Source organism: Oncorhynchus kisutch, linkage group LG28, assembly GCF_002021735.2.
Source record: "Oncorhynchus kisutch isolate 150728-3 linkage group LG28, Okis_V2, whole genome shotgun sequence".
Lineage (NCBI taxonomy): Eukaryota > Metazoa > Chordata > Actinopteri > Salmoniformes > Salmonidae > Oncorhynchus > Oncorhynchus kisutch.
In genome coordinates, this window is record NC_034201.2 from 15022030 (window position 1) to 15040341 (window position 18312).

Consider the following 18312-nt stretch of genomic DNA (forward strand, 5'->3'; position numbering starts at 1 on the left):
TCTTTTGATTTTCCTGTGATGTCAAGCAAAGAGGCACTGAGTTTGAAGGTAGGCCTTGAAATACATCCACAGGTACACCTCCAACTGACTCAAATTATGTTAATTAGCCTATCAGAAGCTTCTAAAGCCAAGACAATTTCTGGTATTTTTAAAGCTTTTTTAAGGCACAGTCAACTTAGTGTATGTAAACTTCTGACCCACTGGATACAGTGTGACACAGTGAATTATAAGTGAAATAATGTGTCTGTAAACAATTGTTGGAAAAATTACTTGTGTCATGCACAAAGTAGATGTCCTAACCGACTTGCCAAAACTATAGTTTGTTAATTAACAAGACATTTGTGGAGTGGTTGAACAACAAGTTTTAATGACTCCAACCTAAGTGTATGTACACTTCCGACTTCAACTGTATAAACTCGGCAAAAAAAAGAAACGTCCCTTTTTCAGGACCCTGTCTGTTGTGTATTGATAGTCTAGTTTTGTCCCTTTAGTGCACCTGTAACCCCCCCCCCCCCCCCCCCCCCCCCCCCCCCCCCTTGCTTACCTACTACTCCCGTCTCATGTCCTGTCCTTATATTAGTCGTATAAGTAATACAGTGTGCTATACAACAAAACTGGTGACGAGGAAGAAACGTTCTCACGTTTGTGCTCATCATCTTTGGCAGAAAGTCTGAGTTAAAATCGTTTTTTTTTTTGCCTTAGAAAGACGCAATCAAAACGTGGAGCTAGCCAGTCGAGTGATGCTATAGCTAGCCTTTGATGTCACGGCAACGAGTGCCTCGAGGGATAGGAAGAGTTTCGCTGCGGGAGAAAGTGAAGTCAGCGTGAGCTAAAAGAAAGAAAAAAAGGTTCTGGAAGTAAGGGACCGTCTGAAAAGTGTGAGAAAGAAAAATAAACCGAAAATGTTTGCAAAGATTGGAAATATAGGAACATTTGATGAATCTGTGGAACATTGGAGTTCTTACACAGAACGTTTTTGAGTACTTTGTGTCGGCAAATGGAATTAAAGCAGAAGTCGTTGTGCCAACATTTTTGACTGTTATGGGAGGAAAAACATTCAATCTACTGCGCAGCCTAGTAACGCCTGAAAAACCTGGTGATAAATCATATGATGAAATTGTGGCTACCTTAAAAGGACATTATTCTCCCAAACCACTGATAATCGCAGAGAGATTCCAGTTTCATAAGAGAAATCAAGAGGAGTGGGAATCAATCTCACAGTTTGTGGCTGTATTGAAACAGTTATCTGAACACTGAATTTGGGCGATCAATGAGTGACACTATACGTGATAGGTTAGTGTGTGGCATGCGCAGCGAGGCAATTCAGAAACGCCTTTTGACTGAGAGTAACTTAACATTGCAGGGAGCAATAGAAGTGAGTACGTCAATGGAAATGGCAAATAAAGACGCACAACAGCTAAGTGCATCGACCAAAGTGCATAAGGTGTCTACGTGGTTAAAAAACAAGGCAGGAGGTGGCAAGCCATGCTAACGCTGTGGGAAACCAGGTCACCAAGGAGAGGAGTGTTGGTGCAAAGACTTAGACTGCAGAAGTTGTGGGAAAAAGGGTCACATCGAACGTGCATGTAAAAACAAAAATAAACAATCAAACAAAAGTACTGAACAAAGGAAAGCAAAAAAGAAAGTGCATAAAATGGAGCACACAGAGGATGAACAAAGTGATACCCTGTCTGAAGGGGAAGAATCTTTTCATGTTATGTCCATTTCAGACAATGGATATGGCTACTGGGTGACACCGCTACTGGATGGAAACGCAGTACAGTTGCAAGTGGACACTGGAGCAGCCATATCTTTTCTGTACTGCGTTTCCATCCAGTAGCGGTGTCACCCAGTCACACTACAGCCCACAAAGATTCCGGTGAGTTTGTCCAGTGAGAGGAAGCTTGATTGTTACGGTGGAGCTCAAACAGAAGGTAAAGCTACCACTCTACATTGTGAAAGGCAACCATCCAGCATTGCTAGGACGCACATGGCTGGAAAATATCAAACTAAAATGGCAGGAATTTCACATGGTTGCAAAAGAGGACACAAACCTACAAGGGATATTGAGGAAACACGCGGATGTGTTCAAAGGAGAACTTGGCAGTATGAAGGACATATCAGTTAAACATAACAGTTAAACTGACCATGAAACCGCAAGCCAAAATGCTTCAAAGCTAGACCTGCCCCATACGCCATAAAACCAAAAGTTGAAATGGAGCTAAACAGATTAGTCGAGAGTGGAGTATTGGATCCAGTGAATGTTAGTGAATGGGCCACACCCATTGTTCCAGTCATAAAAAAAGATGTATCACTCAGACTCTGTGGTGATTTCAAAGTCACCATTAACCCAGTCTTGACTGCTGAAAAATATCCACTATCCCTCATTGCCAAACTTTTTTCTGGTTTAGCTGGAGTACAAAAATTCAGTAAGATAGGCCTGACATCAGTCTATCTACAGATGCATGTGGACCAAGAGTCACAAGAACTGTTAACCATAGTGACTCACAAAGGACTGTACAGGTACCGGATGCTTCCTTTTGGAATCACCTCAGCTCCGGCCTTGTTTCAGAGAGCTATGGACCAGATACTGAGCGGGCTCACTGGGGTCCAATGTTACCTCAATGATCTACTCATCACCGGCAAAGACGTGCCGCTGATGCTACAGGCAAAACCAACCATTTCAAACAGGAAGTGCCCCAGATTTTGAATGCGCTGTGTTCCAATGTCTCCTTATATGGCTGTGAATGCGCCAGGAATGAGCTTACTCTTTCTGTCATTTCCCCAAGGTGTCTGCAGCATTGTGACGTATTTGTAGGCATATCATTGGAAGATTGACCATTTTACATTACATCTACCAGGTGCTCGCTTGGTGTCCTCCGTCGCAATTATTGCGTAATCTCCAGCTGCATGTATTTTTCCATTTGCTTCCGAGGAGAAACCATTGCTTGCAGCCAGCCACATGCAGCGATGGGCGTTATTGTTATCTGCGCACCAGTACGATATCAAGTACAGAAGGTCTGAGCAGCACTGCAATGCAGACGGCCTCTCAAGGCTTCCCTTACCTGCGCACACACTGAGCACTCCCAGGCTGAAATCTTCTACTTCAAGGAAGTGACGAACATCCCAGTTACATCTGTCCAATGAAAAAGTTAACCCACACTGATCCAGTGATGTCTGAGGTCGTGGACATTGTCACTCGTGGAAAAGAAGTAGAGATGTCGTACAGCCTACAACCTTACCTAGTGAGGAGAAACGAGCTCACAGTTCCGTTTGGATGCTTGCTATGGGGTTTTCGAGTCCATACCGCCGCCACTGAGAAGGTAGGTGCTTGAATAACTCCATTCAGGGCACTGTGGCATGGTGCGAATGAAGGAGATTGCACGCAGCTACTTTTGGTGACCAGGTCTGGAAGCAGCTATTGAAGACAAGGTCAAGTCATGTTGTGCATGTCAAAAGATGAGGAACATGCCTCAGCTAGCGCCACTACACCCATGGGACTTACCAGAGGAGCCTTGGCAGCGAGTCCACATAGACTATGCAGCACCACTGGAGGATCGTATGTTCTTAGTCGTAGTTGACGCACACAGCAAATGGCCTGAGGTCACAGTGATGAAGAGCACCTCAGCGGAGAGAACCATCGAAGAGCTACGGTCAATCTTCAGTTGCTTCGGCTTGCCAACGCAACTCATTAGTGATAATGGCCCCCAACTGGTGTCTGAATAGTTCCGGTCATTCATGGAAGCAAATGGAATTCAGCACATCAAGTCAGCACCGTATCACCCTGCAACGAACGGACTCGTTGAAAGGGATGTCCAAACGATGAAGCAAGCTTTAAAATCATCACAAGGGAACGGCTCCCTCAATAGTCGTCTAAACACCTTCCTGTTAACCAACAGAAACACTCCCCACGCTACAACCAAAGTGGCACCCGCGTCAGCCATGATGAAAAGACAGCTTTGCACACGACTCAACCTCCTGAGACCTCCAAAGACTAAACAGATTGTACAGACACAACAGCGAGCACAGGTGGAGAGACGGAGCAAAGCAAAAGACAAGCTTCATGGCTGGAGAGAGAGTTCTTGCTCGGGACTACTGCAAATGTCCAAAGTGGATACCAGCCACAGTGGTTGCACAAACAGGGCCTGTGTCCTACACAGTTCACACACCGGAAAACATAATCTGGAAGAGACACGTGGATCAACTGTTGCCAGGAACCAACCTCAGAGATGACTTATGTCAAAAGATCAGCTACTGGAGACCTACCATGACTACGAGCCATCACCTGAACATCCACTGCAGCAACCTACAAATGTGGAAAGTGCTCCAGACTCATCTGAACCAGCCAGAGTGCCTACTCAGGGTACTGTTGCACCCCAGTCTGGGCATACACCATCACCACTCAGACTCAGAGATAATGTGAATGTAGACTCTGCAAGAGAAAGACGACCCCCTGGCAGGTTGACTATTTAGTTCAGACTAACCTCCGACATTGGGGCAGAATACACCCCAGGGTTAAGTCTGGGAACTGAGGCAGTCTACCCTCTTTCCCTAGTTTAGAAAAGGTTATTCTGAAAAGTTCATTTATTTACATTAAGAGAACTTATGTTAAAAAGAAAACAGTAGGCAAAACAGTGCATATTTACTTTCCCCTTATGAGTCATCAAAGGTAAAGGGGGAGGAATATGTTGTGTATTGATATTCTAGTTTTGTCCTGTAAACCCCCCCCCCCCCCCCCCCCTTGCTAACCTACGTTGAAATGCTTGGAATGTTCTTCCTGTGAAACGCATTAAACAATGCCCACGTTAATTTCTACTCCCGCCTCATGTCCTGTCCTTATATTAGTTGTATAGGTAATACAGTGTGCTATACAACACTGTCTTTCAAAGAGAATAACTTCACAAGTCTTCATTGTAAAGGGTTTAAACACTGTTTCCTGTGCTTGTTCAATGAACCATAAACAATTAATGAACATGCACCAATGGAACGGTCGTTACGACACTAACAGCTTACAGACGGCAGGCAATTAAGGTCACAGTTATGAAAACTTAGGACACTAAAGAGGCCTTTCTACTGACTCTGAAAAACACCAAAAGAAGATGCCCAGGGTCCCTGCTCATCTGCGTGAATGTGCTTTAGGCATGCTGCAAGGAGGCATGAAGACTGCAGATTTGGCCAGGGCAATAAATTGCAATGTCCATACTGTGAGATGCCTAACACAGCGCTACAGGGAGACAGGACGGACAGCTGATCGTCCTCGCAGTGGCAGACCACGTAGCAACACCTGCACAGGATCGGTACATCTGAACATCACCCCTGCGGGACAGGTAGAGAATGGTAACAACAACTGCCCGAATTACACCAGAAACACACAATCCTTCCATCAGTGTTCAGACTGTCCGCAATAGGCCGAGAGAGGCTAGACTGAGGGCTTGTAGGCCTGCTGTATGGCAGATCTTCACCAGACACTACCAGCAACAACGTTGCCTATGGGCACAAACCCACCATCGCTGGACCAGACAGGACTGGCAAAAAGTGCTCTTTACTGATGAGTCGCGGTTTTGTCTCACCGGGGGGGATGGTCGGATTCGTGTTCATCATTGAAGGAATGAGCGTTACACTGAGGCCTGTACTCTGGAGCGGGATCGATTTGGAGGTGGAGGGTACGTCATGATCTGGGGCGGTGTGTCACAGCATCATCGGACTGAGCTTGTTGTCATTGCAGGCAATCTCAATGCTGTGCGTTACAGGGAAGACATCCTCCTCCCTCATGTGGTACCCTTCCTGCAGGCTCATCCTGACATGACCCTCCAGCATGACAATGCCACCAGCCATACTGCTCGTTCTGTGTGTGATTTCCTGCAAGACAGGAATGTCAGTGTTCTGCCATGGCCAGCGAAGAGACCTGATCTCAATCCCATTGAGCACGTCTGGGACCTGTTGGATCGGAGGGTCAGGGCTAGGGCCATTCCCCCCAGAAATGTCCGGGATCTTGCAACTGCCTTCGTGGAAGAGTGAAGTAACATCTCACAGCAAGTACTGGCAAATCTGGTGCAGTCCATGAGGAGGAGATGCACTGCAGTACTTAATGCATCTGGTGGCCACTTTATAGTCTTTTTATTTTATTATTTTTTAGGCTACTTTCCTAAAACAATAATTGTCTACCTTACGCTGTCTGAGATTTGAGCGCTAAATGCATCAGGGAAAAACATGCATAGGCCTATAAAGCTTACGTGTCTACTGTATGATTTTAATATTTAAAAAAAGATATAGCCTATACAAAAGAAGAGAAGCTTAGGCCTAGCCCCAGAGAGGTAGAGAGAGAGTGAGATATGCTGGCAGCATGCTATGACACAACATGCATTTCTTTGTCAGATGGCTATTGCGTCTGCTACACAAATATAGATGTACTGGAGGCCAACTCGTACATTTTCAGTCAGAATATTTTGTGTCAAGATTAGCTTTATATTGTTAGATTATAGGAGTAACAATAGCCACGCCAAACCTTCTAAACTTTATTAGGGTAATATCAAAAGTATGTCAAACTATTGTTTATAGGGAAAATATGCGGCAAACACAGTATTACAGTTGGAACTGTCACGCCTGCTCCTGCTCCCCCTCTCTGGCGCTCGATGGTTCCAGGCTGCCCATCATTACGCACACTTGTCACCGTCGTTACGCGCATCAGCGCTTCATTGGACTCACCTGGACTCTTTCACTTAATTAATTTCCTCTATCTGTCCCTTCCTCAGTTTGATCCCGGTGTTAGCATTTAATGTCGTTTTGTTCCCCCTGTCCAGACGCTGTCCTTGTTTTTTTTTCATGTCGTTTATTTATTAAATATTCACTCCCTGTACTTGTTTCTCATCTCCTAGCGTCTGTCCTCACAGGAACTTAATTTGGCCAAAGAAAATGGCTCAACAGAATGAAACAAAGCAGTTATGAACTGGTTTAAACCTTCACAAAAGTTTTGTACAGGCTATATTGCAGCAATTACCACAAAGGCCTACCATACCCAACAAATGACAGAAATAGGCTAATGTTGTTTATTTTTTGACAGACCTACTTGTAACCTACAGTATCTTAAACTAAATAAGGTAGCCTGCATTCTTCTCATTTTAGTCCACTACAATATTAAAACTTATATTAAATTCCCCTTGCAGGCTATTCACTATAGGCATACTATTTTTCTCTAACTTTTGTTTTTCTTTAATGAAAAATGCCTCCATCATCGCAATCAACGGTAACCTTGGCCAAGGCTCCTCTGTTGCTCTTCTAAGCAGGCACACTTGCATGCAAGGCACACCTGCATGCAAGACTTGAGAGAATGGTTCTGAAGTGCAAATGTGGGGTGTGGGCTATGATAGACAGCCTTTCCTGGACAATTTGGCCCTCTACAATTTAATTTCACTGCTTTAAAAAAGATATCTGCCAAATACCCGGCAATTACCAGCAGCAACCATGGCACGTTTTCCCATCAGAGTTGTTTACATCAAATGGACTTGTAGCAGATAAAAGTCTCTGCATAAATACATTGTACACATAAAACTAACTTGAGGTCATTCCCATGTAACGAATAAAATAAACAAATTAAATGCGTTTCCATCACATTTTCAACTCTAAGCCTACTAATGGTTTTGTCAAATTATTTTTATTTGCATAGGTATAGCGAATATGCCCACTCTGGTATTGCCACGTGCTCTCTAGCCAACATCTTGCAGATACTACATGACAAGATTATTATGGACAAAACTGCAAGAGTATTTTTATTTGTCAAATGGCAGCCTAGCATCGATCATCGTGTCACCAGAATTAGACCCTCGATATTGTTTGAAAGGAGCATCAACCTCATCACTGTACACAACTTATTTCATCTGTAGCTGAATAAACTGCATGCTTTCCCATGATGTGGTGACATTTTTTATCAGACATGTAGGCTACTTTACTCGCATAAAAAGGTTGGAGGGGAAACCTGGTTAATGTCAAGCCAATTTGAGGATGCTGGAATTATATTTTTGGATGAATATTGCACATTACTACAGGAGACTTTTGAAGTAGCCCAGTGCTTGACTTGGGCAGGAGATCACTGGAGCTGAGTACCTGCACCTCAAATCTTCTACTGCTTGAGCTCTTGTTCCTCTTACAGAATATTAGCTCAAAGGTATTGTGGAGCTCCTGCCCCTAAATATAAACAGTACTGGCACCCAAAATGAGTACCAAAACCTATATCAGTCTAGGTAAAGCACTGAAGTAGCCTAATCAGATTAAAACATTGTGACTGTGTTTATGCCACATATAAATAGTAATTAATTAGATAAATGATAAATATTTAGGCTATATTGAAGCGTTCGATTCTAGGTGCCCGAGGAATACCTGTTAGGATTGGATAGGAGGCAGAGCATGTGTTAATCTTTCCTGAATAACTGGGCCTGTCAGGAGCATATGTGGCTACATTATTATACCATGACTTGGGAGAATGATGATCTGCAACAGACAGCGTATTCAGTATCAGAGGCTACTGTGCCTTCCTAGGTCTTATAAACTGTCGAGAGTAGACTCACAACTGATCCAAATCGAATGAAACATTCAAATCACTGGGCTTTTGCCGCTGTTTTCACAGCAGCCTAGAGTAGAATGTTGTACTCATTTGAAAACAATAATGCAATTATTCATTGCATTGTGGTGTTGTTGGCTAGTCTATGTAGGATAATTGTATTGTCTCTAAACAACTGTTCTTGTTTAAGAGCAATGATGCTCCTGTCCTCTCTAATGCCTATCAGCAATTCCTATTTGTTCTTGTCAATTCATATAAAAAATGTACGCAGCTTTTAATGTTTTTGTGAGGTAGTTTGACAACCCTCCCCTATTTTACACAACACTCCCCTATTTTGACCACCCCCTCCCTCACCTCCTCCTATTTACTCTCTGACTACATCTCTATGGGGACAGTCCAGTTTCCTAGCAAATATGTGTGACTGAGGTCTGTGCTCATTCGGCTGCCAGTAGCATGCTGGATAATATATTAGGTTTACTTTTAATTCTGATTTTAAAAGGGATCCCTCTGGAGGCAACAACCTTCTTCCTCTTGTAACACACAGCTGAAGAGTGAATGGCTAAGATGTACAATCAAGAAGCAGGTGGCAAGACATTGGTTTGATATATCTGTAATTCTATCATTGAAGCACCAGAGCCACAAGTTCTGTTGCTAATCAAGCATTTCTATTTATACTTAGTACACACTTAGAGCATTAGTACATTCGTGTTTACCAATTTAGAATAGGGAACAAAATGCCCAGATTTACACCAGGGCTGTTCCACGAATAGAGTGTCTTTTGTGTCCCTTTAAAATGTTAAGTTGAAATTGTGCACAAAATATCTAATTTTAAAAGCCTATTATATTAAAGGAAGTACCCTTTAATATAGACCACATGGAAAAGTCAATACAGCTGATGTGTAATATGAATTAAGACTCGATAAAGTGTTAGGGAGTGTTTTCCGACTTGTAGGAAGATTTTAAACATTAACCCAACAACTTCCTCAAGTTTTCACCATCATCGTAAAGCCCTAGTTACTTTGTTGCTTTGCAAAGTCATTTCTGAGGATTAGTGATTCATTTACATTTGTCTACCCTGTTACATGAACTGAAGTCTCGTTTTAATATGGTGAAACTATTCCTTTTTAAATATTTTTTTCAAAAGGAACATTCAGCATCTAATAGTGAAATTATAGGGTAAAAGCAGGTGAGCTACATCTAATATATTTGGCCATTGTCTGGTGTTTTGTGGTGGAAAACTAAACGGGTCAAGCATAACACGTTAATCCTGTTACCAATAGATAGATAGGTCAGAAATGTTTTAACAATTAAAACATTTTGTGAAGCTTGCATTCAATCGCCCCTCTGTTATACTCAACAAGCTTCCATTTAACCTTTTGAAATAGGAAAAGGTGTTATTTATGAAGTTGAATGTGCTCTTTATGACAAAATATAAAAAATTAAGTGAAATAAATATGAATTTATTTTTAACGAAATTACACTACCCAAAAGGCACTATCTTGGTGGAATGGCCCACTAGCTACCTACTTGACACTATTTTGACACCCACATTCACTTAAATTTTACTTTTCATTTTGACTTACTAATGAACACCTTTTATTTTCCTAAATATTCAGTCACTCTAACACCTAAATGGATGCCTTTTTCTGGAGGGAACTGTTATTTATTGCTCTTGACGGGAGACAAAAGTGTTCATCCATTTCTTGATTCACTTATAATAGGCTACTTTGCCACAAATACTCACCCTTAAGTATCCAGATGAAACAGACCATTGAAGTTAAATTAATATCAAATAAAATGTTATTTGCCACATGCTTCATAAATAACAGGTGTAGACTAACAATGAAATGATTACTTTATGGTCATTTTACAACAATGCAGAGTTAAAGATAAAGATGAAAAAAACTAGAAATAGTTACATGAGGAATAAATACGCAGTGAATAACGGACAACAATAAAGAGTAAAGATAACATGGTTATATACAGGCGCACCGAGTCGGTATGCATGGGGTACGAGGTAATTGAGGAAGCTACAGTGACCGGACTTTTTCTACATTTTGTTATGTTACAGCCTGAAAAATTGATTACATTTTTGGCCTACACACAATACCCCATAATGTCAAAGTGGAATAATGTTTTTCAAAATGTTTACAAATGAATTCAAAATGAAAAGCTGAAATGTCTTGTGTCAATAAGTATTCAACCCTTTTGTTATGGCAAACCTAAAAAAGTTCAGGAGTCAAAATTAGCTTAACAAGTCACATAATAAGTTGCATGGACTCACTCTGTGTACAATAATAGTGTTTAACATGATTTTATGACTTCCTCATCTATGCATCCCACACATACAAATATCTGTAAGGTCCCTCAGTCGAGCAGTGAATTTGAGACACAGATTCAACCACAAAGACAGGAGGTTTTCCAATGAGGTTTTCCAATGCCTTGCAAAGAAGGGCACATATTGGTAGACATTGAAAATCCCTTTGAGCATTGTTGAAGTTATCAATTACACTTTGGATGGTGTATCAATACACCCAGTCAATACAGGGATTTCCCCATAAAGCCAATGGTGACTTTAAAACAGTTAGAGAATATAATGGCTGTGATAGGAGAAAGCTGAGGATGGCTCAACAACATTGTAGTTACTCCACAATACTAACTTATTGGCAGCTTGAAAAGAAGGAAGCTTGGACAGAATACAAACATTCCAAAGCATGCATCCTGTTTGCAACAAGGCACTAAAGTAATTCTGCAAAAGATTTGGCAAAGCAGTTAAGTTTTGTCCTGAATACAAAGTGTTGTGTTTGGTGCAAATCCAATACAACACATTACTAAGTACCACTCTCCATATTTTCAAGAATAGTGGTGTCTGCATCATGTTATGGGTATGTTGTAATCGTTAAGGGCTGTAGAGTTTTTCAAGATAAAAAATAAACGGAATAGAGCTAAGCACAGGAAAAATCCTAGAGGAAAACCTTGTTCAGTCTGCTTTCTACCAGACACTGGGAGATTAATTCACATTTCAGCAGGACAATAAACTAAAACACAAGGCCAAATCTACACTGGCGTTGTTTACCAAGAAGACAGTTAATGTTCATGAGTGTCCGACTTACAGTTTTGACTTAAAACCTACTTGAAAATCTATGACAAAAACTGAAAATGGTTGTCTAGCAATAATCAACAACCAATTTGACAGTTTTTTGGAAAATGTTGCACAATCCAGGTATGGAAGTCTCTTAGACAATTACCCAGAAAGACACTGCCAAAGGTGCTTCTACAAATGATTGACTCAGGGGTGTGAATACTTACACGACCGCTCAAAAGTTTGGGGTCACTTAGAAATGTCCTAGTTTTTGAAAGAAAAGCACATTTTTTTGTACATTAAAATAACATCAAATTGATCAGAAATACAGTGTAGACATCGTTAATGTTGTAAATTACTATTTTAGCTGGAAACGGCTAATATTTTATGGAATATCTACATAGGCGTATAGAGGCCCATTATCAGCAACCATCACTCCTGTGTTCCAATGGCACGTTGTGTTATCTAATCCAAGTTTATCATTTTAAAAGGCTAATTCATCCTTAGAAAACCCTTTTGCAATTATGCTAGCACAGTTGAAAACTGTTGTCCTGATTAAAGAAGCAATATAACTGGCCTTCTTTAGACTAGTTGAGTATCTGGAGCATCAGCATTTGTGTGTTCGATTACAGGCTCAAAATGTCCAGAAACAAGTAACTTTCTTCTGAAACTTGTCAGTCTATTCTTGTTGAAGGCTAATGAAGGCTATTCCATGTGAGAAATTGCCAAGAAACTGAAGATCTCGTACAACGATGTGTACTACTTCCTTCACAGAACAGTGCAAACTGGCCCTAACCAGAATAGAAAGAGTGGGAGGCCCCAGTGCATAACTGAGCAAGAGGACAAGTACATTAGAGTGTCTAGTTTGAGAGACAGAGTTTCTTTTGAACGGTAGTGTACGTAAATGACATATTTTAATCAATTTTGAATTCAGGCTGTGACACAACAAAATGTGGAATAAGTCAAAGGGTAAGAATACCTTCTAAAGGCACTGTACAGTATGTACAGTACATACTGTATAGGTAGTGGTAAAGTGACTAGTTAACAGGATAGATAATAGTTAGTAGCACCGTATGTGGTGAGTTTGAAAGTGTTTGTGTGTGTGAGGGGGGGGGGGACCTGAATGTGGTAATTCTGACATCATAGTATTTAGGGACCTAAATGTGGTAATTCTGATATCATAGTATTTAGGGACCTGAATGTGGTAATTTCCATAAAGAAATCACTGGTGCTTTTTACCTCATGAGACCATTTTCTCATTGGCAAAATACATTTCTAGAAACATCGACAGTGGTTGTTTTATATTTGAAACTATCCAAGTGGAACATGGGAACTATGGAGCACAATTCACACGTTGAAGATAAGGTGACAGCACTCTGGTTTCCTCCTTTCTAAAAATGCTCATTGAGACTGACCACTTTTCTATTCCCCAATCCAAAATATGTTACTGTCTGTTGTAAAAAAGTGAATTGAAATTGCACTATGTCTTGCTCCGCTGGCATTCTTATACACTGGTTAGAATGTCAGCTCCAGCGAAGTATCTAGATTTCTGTGGATCCCTACAGTAATAGGCTATAAAGACATTGTTATTCACACATTTAATCAAAAACAGTGTGTCAACGGAAATGCCTTCTCTCTGTACCCTTTAAATGTATTTATGGATTCATCTCACTTCTTTCAATTTAACTCAGTATGATGTATCTGACAGGAAAAAGAGTCATGTATTTGCTCATGTAAGTCAGTGATTTTTGTTCTCCACTGTTGGCTGGCCAGCTGAAACGGGGTGAAGGGAAAGGAGTGAATGTGTGGGAGCGGGAGAGAGGAAAAAGGCAAGGTTTCCAAGAGGAGAAATGCCAAGGCTAAAGCATTACGCTCTTTTTTTTATTTTCAAAATTCAAGGTTACAAACAGAGAACAGAGTAATAAATTGTTTTTCCAGACAGTCGTACCACTGAAATAGGTTTACTGGAAAATATCAGCGCTTCACTTATTATGAAATATCAAAGATAAAACAAACAGGCTTCAGTAAGTGACAGCTAGATATTCAGAGTTAACTGGAGTTATACTGTAATAAATGTACAGCATTCCACATTATCCAACTTGATCCACAGAGGATGTTGGCCTAATGCCTGTAGGCTATTTAGACATAACCATTGAAAAATAGGACAGAAGAAAGCTCACGTTAAATGTATTTTCTTCCCCTGTTTCTATTCTACTGTTCATGAAAAATAAGACTATGAGGCTTCCATACTCTACTCCTTTTTAATAAGCTCCACCTAGTTTGGGATTTTCCAACTATGTGGTAGAATTTCCAAGCCAACATCTGTCTGTGATGCTGCTTTGTACATATTTGCAAAACGTCAACAAGCCACTGGTATGTTTGAATATGGATAAACATTTTAATCAATCTATTTTTAGTAAGAGATTACCAAGTATTTACAGTTTATTAGCTGATGATATTGAGATACCTTACTCTTTTTTTCCCCCATAACTATTCACTTTACTTTCCATTACTCATTTCCTACTCAATTTCTGTTGTTTCTTTTCATAAACAAGTGCACATTTCTGGTGACTGCTCTCATAAAGGTTTGTGATTGTATGTTGCATAACACCTGGCAGGTAGCTTTTGGCAAAGGGACATCTTGTTTTAGGACTCTTGAACCATAAGGGATTTGTTGTCTGATATCATTAAAAGCTTTGCTTCATAAACTTCTTAAAAGATAAGCAGGATTCTACTGAAAGTCGATGATTTTGCTCAGTTCAGCCTGTTATAAGCAGGTACAGTGTAATTCCATTGTTTTAGACAAAATATACTCCACCAACCCATGATGGAGGATACTGAGAACTCTTCAGTTTGGTTCTGGTATTGCAGGTCACCAGCGCAAGCAACAGAGGTAACTTGTGTTTGTGAAATGTTAAAGGGCAGTGCATTGAGCTATTAGTAACCAGTGGCTTACTGCCACCCTTCCTGTAAGCAGTGGTTTCCAAACATGGGGTCGCTTGAAATTGAAATGGGGTCACCTGAGAAAATCTGTAATTTCATCAAACAAATCAATAACTTTTTTTAAATCTTCAAATGGGTATAGAATACAACCTTTTAGTGTCAACTAAGGACCTCTTACACTATTAGAATGTGCTTTCATGACATTATTATGTGTCAAGACAGCCTGCAGGACCTAAACTTGACTGAATATGAACACACAACATTAACTAGGGAATGTAATTTTTCCAAGTGGGGCACCCTGCATTTTCTGGTGTCAATCTGTGGTTGTGTTGTGCCATACTCTGAGGCTACCCCAAGATTAAATATTAACATCATCGGTACAGTAGCCATCCATTCCTTTCAAAAGAGAAGAAGTCTGATATTCTACTGAACTTTTGACTATTCCTGCCAAGCCACATCAAACATGTCTGGTTTGTAAGAACTGTGGACCTTTTGTGTAAATACACTTGTGCCAATCATTGTCTGCAATAGGCCTATGAAAATAAAGGAGATGCAGTCAGATGGAACACTAGAATTTATCAACAGCTTCTGGTCAGTGTTCACTGTGCCAGTGGATGATCTACAGTCAGTCACATACAGTATCTCAGAGATGTGATGTGGTAGACATGAAGTAGACAATATTTTTTATGGATTTGTACAACATTAACCACTAACTCTGCAGTTATGCTGCAACAAATGAGTATAAATCCACCCAGGGGTAATGTTAACATTCCTGTATGTCTTGTTATAGTACATTTCAAAGACACTGGTGTCCTGTCTGCTGACAGTCCAGACACTAAAAGGCCCTTCATTTGACCAAATGAAGACAACATAGGCATCTTTTCTTTGTTAAAGTAATAAGGATGGACAAGTACAGTACTGGTCAAAAGTTTGGACATACCTACTCATTCAAGGGATTTTGTTTATTTTGTTTACATTGTAGAATAATAGTGAAGGCACCGAACTATGAAATAAAACATGGAATCATGTAGTAACCAAGAAAGTGTTAAACAAATCAAAATATATTTTAGATTCTTCAAAGTAGCCACTATTTGCCTTGATGACAGCTTTGCACACTTGGCATTCTCTCAACCAGCTTCATCTGTAATGCATTTGCAACAGTCTTGAAGGAGTTCGCACATATGCTGATCACTTGTTGGCTGCTTTTCCTTCACTCTGCGGTCGACCTCATCCCAAACCATCTCAATTAGGTTGAGGTCGGGTGATTGTGGAGGCCAGGTCATCTGATGCAGCACTCCATCACTTCCTTCTTGATCAAATAGCCCTTACACAGCCTGGAGGTGTATTGGGTCATTGTCCTGTTGAAAAACAAATGATAGACCCACTAAGCGCAAACCAGATGGGATGGCGTATCGCTGCAGAATGCTGTGGTAGTCATACTGGTTAACTGTGCCTTGAATTCTAAATAAATCAACAGGTTCACCAGCAAAACACCCCAAAACCATCACACCTCCTCCTCCATGCTTCATGGTGGGAACCACACATGCGGAGATCATCTGTTCATCTACTCTCACATAGACACAGCATTTGGAAGCAAAAATCTCAAATTTTTACTCATCAGACCAAAGGACAGATTTCCACTGGTCTAATGTCCATTGCTTGCGTTTCTTGGCCCAAGCAAGTCTCTTCTTATTATTGGTGTCCTTTAGTTGTGGTTTCTTTGCAGCAATTCGACCATGAAGGCCTGATTTCACACAGTCTCCTCTGAACAGTTGATGTTGAGATGTGTTACTTGAACTCTGTGAAGCATTTATTTGGGCTGCAATTTCTGAGGCTAATAACTCTAATGAACTTATCCTCTGCAGCAGAGGTAACTCTGGGTCTTCCTTTCTTGTGGTGGTCCTTACGAGAGGCAGTTTCATCATTGCACTTGATGGATTTTGCGACTGCACCTGAAGAAACTTTCAAAGTTCTTCAAATGTTCTGCATTTACTGACCTCCATGTCTTAAAGTAATGATGGACTGTCTTTTCTCTTTGCTTATTTGAGCTGTTCTTGTCATAATATGGACTTGGTCTTTTATCAAATAGGGCTATCTTCTGTATACCACCCTTACCTTGTCACAACACAATTGATTGTCTCAGACTTATTAAGCAGGAAAGAAATTCCACAAATGTACTTTTAACAAGGCACAGCTGTTAATTGAAATGCATTCCAGGTGACTACTTCATGAAGCTCCCGAGTGCCACAGTGGTCTAAGGCACTGCATCTCAGTGCTTGAGGTGTCACTACAGACACCCTGGTTCGATTCCAGGCTGTATCACAACCGGCCGTGATTGGGAGTCCCATAGGGCAGCGTATAATTGGCCCAGCGTCGCCCGGGTTTGGCCTGTGTACGCCGTCATTGTAAATAAGAATTTGTTCTTAACTGACTGTGTCACGCCCTGACCTTAGTTATCTTTGTTTTCTTTATTATTTTGGTTAGGTCAGGGTGTGACACGGGTGGTTGGTTTAGTTTTTGTATCGTCTAGGTGTTTTTGTCCTGTCTAGGGTTTTTGTAAATCTATGGGGTTTTAGTATTTCTAGGCATATGTAGGTCTATGGTGGCCTGATTTGGTTCCCAATCAGAAGCAGCTGTTTAACGTTGTCTCTGATTGGGGATCCTATTTAGGTTGCCATTTGCCATTTTGGTTTTGTGGGTTATTATTCTATGTTTAGTTGCCTGTTTGCACTAGTCATATTGCGTCACAGTTCGTTTTGTTATTTTGTATAGTTTTGTTCAGTGTTGCATTCGTTTAATAAAATAGAATGTACGCTTATCACGCTGCACCTTGGTCTCCTCGTTATGACGACTGTGACAGACTGGCTACTTTGAAGAATATCAAATATAAAATATATTTTAATTTGTTTCACACTTTTTTGGTTACTACATGATTCCATATGTGTTATTTCATAGTTTTTAAGTCTTCACCATTATTCTACTATGTAGAAAATAGTAAAATAAAGAAAAACCCTTGAATGAGTAGGTGTGTCCAAACTTTTGACTGATACTGTATATCAGACTATAGCACACCCTATCTTGCTTGTATAAACTGCAATCATTTTGTGGGTAATTTTCTGAAAGATGTTTAGGCTTCGGAATATATGGGATGATTACTGTAATGATCTGTTTACACCCTTGAAACCACTGAAGACAAAACATGTTAGCAGGTTAAAATACTATCAGGACACTGGAAAATTCCCATTTCATGTCCCATATACCATCTGATTGGCTGATGTTCCTGTGGTGATGAGGAGCTGAGAATAAACCGGTGATAGTCTGTCACCTGGGGAGCCGGTGAGGTTACTTGGGCAAGCAACAAAATGTGTTTAAAAAAAACATAGCTTTTTCCCCTTTGGCTGCAGATGTTAAATGTTTCAGTCGGGGTTCTTATCTTACGCATTTCTGTGTCTGCCTGTCTGTGTTTGGCAGTCATTCATGGCCTTCGGAGGGCCAGCTCCCACTGGAACAAAAAACAGTTCTTAAAGTACACAGCACTAGGTGAAAGACCACTGGCTGCTTTCTGTCAGCACTCGAGATTCCTTCCCAAGTGGCTAAGACAACTTTATGATGCATCATTAAAATGGCCACAATTGATTGATTGCTTATGTTTATGGTTGGATAGAGAAGCCTTGACTTAGAAAAATATGGCTACATGTTTGAATGATCCTTTGAAATCGACTTACTTATATAT